This window comes from Onychomys torridus, chromosome 20 (genome assembly GCF_903995425.1).
Source record: "Onychomys torridus chromosome 20, mOncTor1.1, whole genome shotgun sequence".
In the NCBI taxonomy this organism is placed as follows: domain Eukaryota; kingdom Metazoa; phylum Chordata; class Mammalia; order Rodentia; family Cricetidae; genus Onychomys; species Onychomys torridus.
In genome coordinates this window covers 9148353-9153754 of record NC_050462.1, presented here as the reverse complement: position 1 = coordinate 9153754, position 5402 = coordinate 9148353, and positions in this window count along the sequence as shown.

Sequence of the window (5402 nt, the reverse complement as noted above, 5' to 3'; positions counted from 1 at the left end):
CATCCCTGGGGTCACAAGTGTATGCCACCAGGCCTAGCTTCTTATGTGGGTGGTGGGGATCAAACTCAGGTACTCATGCTTGCACAATAAGCACTTCACTGAGCCTAGATCCATCCCCCCAGACTCTAGTATTCTGTTTTGTTACTGTTTGTTTGTTTTGAGGCCAAACCTGTCTATATAGCCCTACCTGTCTGGAACTACTGGGTAGTCTAGGCTGGCCCTGAACTCACAGAGATTCATTTGCCTTTGCTTTCCAAGGGCTGGGATTAAAGATGAGTACTACAATGCCTGCAATTTAAGTTTTTTAAGACAAGGTCTCATGTAGCCCAGGCTGACCTCAAACTCACTATGTAGTCAAGGCTGGACTTGAACTCCTAATCCTCCTGCCTCCACACCCAAAATTCTGGAATTATAGGCATGCATCATCATACTTGGTCCAATTTGCTGTCCATAAATATCCATTTCATATTTTTAATTACATTTATTTATCTATCTATCTATTTATTTATTTATTTTTGGAGCTGAGGATTGAACTCAGGGCCTTGCGCTTGCTAGGCAAGCGCTCTACCACTGAGCTAAATCCCCAACCCTACATTTATTTATTTATTTTATTTATTTTGGGTACACAGACATATGTATTCCTTCACAGCACAGTATAGATGTGGAGGTCATGAAACGCGGGTCATCAGGTTTGGTGGCATATGCCTTTACATGCTGAATCATCTCACTGTCCCCTTAATTTCAAGTGGATTTTGTTATGGCTTTTTTTGTTTGTTTTTGTTTTGTTTTTTGAGACAGGGTCTCTCCACGGTCCTGGCTGTCCTGGAGCTCACTATGTAAACCAGACTGGCCTGAAAAACTCCCAGAGTCCTCGTCCCCTGCCTCCTAAGTGCTGGGATTAAAAGTGGCGCAGTGGTTTTACACATTCTGAAGAAACACCCAGTCAGAGTGCTTCAGGCAGGAGAGGACAGGGTGTGACTCTTGCTTTTTTGCCAAGTCTAGGAATCTTTGCTACTAGTTTCATAACCTCTGACACCCTAGCTAGGTGTCAAAGAGGAAAAGAACTGAGCACACACAAGTTCGATCTCATGTGACTTTCCCACGTTGGTGCCAGCGGAAAAGCCAATGCATAAGTGAAAAATAACTTTTGAAAAAAAAAAATGACATGACTAAGCAAAACTGGCCCTGGCAAGCTAGTTCTTCTTTTCGTAAAGGACTTGAAACTTGCTAACTTAATACGAGTGTGTTTCTCATGCCCAGAAAACCATTTTCACATCCCACATTTGCCAGCTTAGTATTTCCTTCCTTATTACTTAAAAGGTCTCTAGATCTTCTGGAAGGAGAGACGTTGATTAAGACATGCAGACAGCTTAGCCAGTTCTCAAAGGAGAAGGACAAGAATTGATTTGTTTTGCTCTGTAGAGGGCAAGGAACTTTGATTATTTATTTAATTTTGCTAATCATAGGGGGAAGGTGTTATATCTGTATTAAAAGTAAATGTGCTTTTAAAATTTGTTCAAGGGGAGGCATTCTTTTTTAAAATATTTACTTATTTTTATTGTGTGTCTGTTTTGCTTGCATGTATATGTACGAGCACATGTCTGTCCCCCACCCACCCAGAGGGCAGAAGAAGACAATGAATTACCCAGGTTTACATTTACAGGTGATTGTGAGTCACCATGTGGGTTCTGGGAACTGAGTCTGGGTCCTCTGCCAGAGCAATGCTTTTAACTCTCTTTCCAGCTCCAAGTGAAAGAATTCTATATCCCGTGTTAGCCTTTAATTTTCTCAAACTGTGTGTCTTCACATTGCTTGTGAGTAGTTCTGAGATCAAAAAGAAGTCAATTCTCCATGATGATACTTTACATTACAGAAAACTTTGGGACCTGGTTGTTTTCAGTTTTCTTTCTTCTTCTTCTTTTGTTTTGTTTCTTTCCTGACAGGGTTTCTCTATGTAGCCCAGGCTATCCTGGAACTTGCTCTGTAGACCAGATTGGCCTGTAGACTCAGAGATTTGTCTCTCTGCCTCCTGAGTGCTAGATTAAAGGCATGTACCACCGCTGCCCAGCTTTCTTTATATTCTTAACAAGTAGAATTTGTTTCTCTAGCAGATTCCCGAGTGAGATGTGAACATACAAACCACATGAAAGCTACTGTGGTAGGCAGGGTCCATCTAGTCCTCCTAGTACTCCGTAGAATGGTTTGAAGTGCTGCCCTGTGCCCACCTATGAAAACTGCACAAATGTGAAAGCCAGCACTGCAGGAAGGATAACTGATCGACCTTAAAGACTGTAGAGAGCACATCTTAGCCTTTGATGCTCGGTCTAGTATTCACTGAAACCATATTTTGGACAACACTGCTTTATCACCAGCATCAAGCACAGGATCTGGGACTTGATTAAAAACTTACTGAAGGAGTACATTATGTATGAAGGAATACATCAAAAACATCTATTTTAAAAGTACTATAATGATAAACTGTTTTGTATATCTTGTATATAACATTTCAGATCAGGAAATAGGTGGCTTTAAAATACATTTTTGCATTAGGCAAGTTTAGCACAAGTTCATTTTCGTCTGATGAGAGGGTGTATTTTGAGTTCCACATTGCATGATACTGAAATGAATTGGAAAGCTTAAGTACTGCTGTCCCTGTGTCCCGACATTCTTCCCCAGTCTTCCCTGACCCACCCCTTCTCATCTTTAAGCATGCAGGGTCTTGCTAAAATGTTACAGAGTCTTACTATGTAATCCTAGCTGTCCAGGAACTCACTGTGCCTTGAACTCAGAGATCTGCCTGTCTCTGCCTCCTGAGCACTAGGATTAAGAGTATGTGCCACCATGATGATGAAATGTCACCTTCTTTGAGTTCCGCTCTAACTTTTCTATCTAAAATAGCTCCCTCTTCCCAGTTAATTATAATTTACCACACCATCCCACTGAATTCCCCCACAGGATTTATTGCCATCTGTCAATATCATGACTGTTTCTTTGTTGAAAGTTATATGTTCTACTGTCTGGAGCAAATCCTCGGGGCCAATTACAGTGGTCAGCTCCTACATATATTTAGTTTTTACTTATGTGCATGTGTGCCTGTCTGTGTGTGGTATCTATGCACATATATGAGGAGGTGCATGAAGAGGCCAGAATTAGGGATCAGATCCCTGGAGTTGGGGTTAAAGGCAGTTATGAGCTATCTGATGTGAGTGCTGAGAATGAACTCTGGTCTTCCTCTCGAGAGCATGTGCTCTTAATCACTGAGCCATCTCTCCATATGTTTTTAATGAAGGAATGGATTTGACACACCCAAGTGTGCACGCTTGCCCATGATGAACTTAGAATTTAGAAGGCATTTAACATCAGGCCATGCTTGGAAAGATTGTGTTTAGTGTATGCTGTGGGATGATCCTTGTGTACACTGTGAATATGTGTTTCTCTCATTGGTTGATAATAAAGCTGTTTTGGCCTATGGCAAGGCAGGATAAGGTCAGGTAGTATAACCAAACTGAGGACTCAGAGGAAGAAGAAGGAGTCAAGAGAGATGTGACCCAGCCACCCAAGAAACAAGATGCCAGAGGACTGGTAAAGCCACGGCCATGTTGGCAATATATTAATAGAAATGGGTTGATTTAAATGTAATTGCTAGTTAGTAAAAAGCCTGAGCCATCAGCCAAGCATTTATAATTAATATAAACCTCTGTGTGGTAATTTGGAAAGCAGCTGCTGAGTATTTGGGACAGGACAGAAGGCTCTGCCTCTGCTTACAAGTGTATAGAGGGGTTTCCCAGCCCTGGGAGACAGTGTGAAACAAAACATGTTAATATCAGTCTCCTACATGAACATCCCACCCCATTTCTTTCTATGGAGGGTGCTTAATCTCACATTCCTCCACACAAATGAGGACAAGATGAACTTCAGTGTACACTAATCTGAGTCCCTTATCTCCCTGTATGTCAATAAGACTCCCATGAGGTGAGGTTGCATGGTGCCTCATTGTTTGTGTCTTGGGGACAGGAGAAAAGGGCTGGTATAACTTTTTTTTTTTTTTAAGCTGAGGATCGAACCCAGGGCCTTGTGCTTGCCAGGTAAGGGCTCTACCACTGAGCTAAATCCCCAACCCCTGGTATAACTTTTTAAATATAATATCTCACTATATAGCTCAGTCTGACCTTAAACCCATGGCTTTCTGCCTCAGCCTTCCTTATGCCAATATTGCAAGTATCTGCCACCACCACAACCCATCTTGAACCAATGAATTAAGACCCAACAGAGAGTGTTTGGAAGTGGTTGAGGGGCCATCAGAGGTCCGTTGGCCAAAAGGAATCAGGCACCTCAAGAAAATTCTTAATTTAATGAAGCATTTGGTAGAGAAAGACCAGACAGTGGTGGCACACACCTTTAATCCCAGCACTTGGGAGGCAAGGGCAGGTGGATCTCTGTGAGTTCGAAGCCAACCTGGTCTACAGAGTGAGTTCCAGGATGGCCAGGACTACACAGAGAAACCTTGTCTTGAAAAACTGAAAAAGAGAGAAAGAGACAGACAATTATTGTTTTGTTTCCTTTTTATTCATGAGCATCTGTGTATATGTATGTGTATACACATACATACACACACACACACACACACACACACACACATACATATATATGACGTAGCACATGTGTGTGAAGGACAAAGGACACTCCTACCACGTGGGTCCTAGGGATCAATTTTGGGCTTTATCAGGCTTGGCAGCAAGTGCTTTTACATGCAGAGCTGTCCTGTCCTCCCTTTTTATTTTAAAATGAGCCACCCTGCCAGTCTCTGCCCTCTCTCTCATTGGACAGAGTCTCACTATGGCCTGGAACTTGCTATGTAGAACAGACTGTGAATTTGCAGCAATCCTCCTGCCTCTGCCTCCTGGGTGCAGATTTCAGCATTTACTAAAATGTCAGAAGATTCAAGCATTGCATTTTAAAAATGCAACGTGGTCAGTCCCTAGGGACTGGGCTGTAGCTCAGTAGAAGAACACTTGCCTAGGGTATACATGGCCCTGGGTTCTACACCCAACACCACTAAATAAAATGCTCCTGGATAAAGGCAATTGGTTTTGCTTTGTTTTGTTTTGAAGTTAGGCTCTCTCTAGGTAGTCCAGGCAGGCTGTCTGAGTGGTAGGATCAAAGGTGTGCTTCACCACAGAGAAAGACAGTTTGAGTCATGTGTGCTGTTTATTACTCAGAGTTGAAGAATTTATGTGCCATCTCAGAATTAAAAACTAGACAAGTTGTTGTGACAGAGAAGCTGTTGTGGGACTTGACGGCAGAAAGGACACCTTGTTCCACTTTATAATGCAGCTATGGTATCCTTGTTCCACTGTATAGGGCAGTGACAGTATGCATCGAGTCCTTGTGTGGTGTCGACA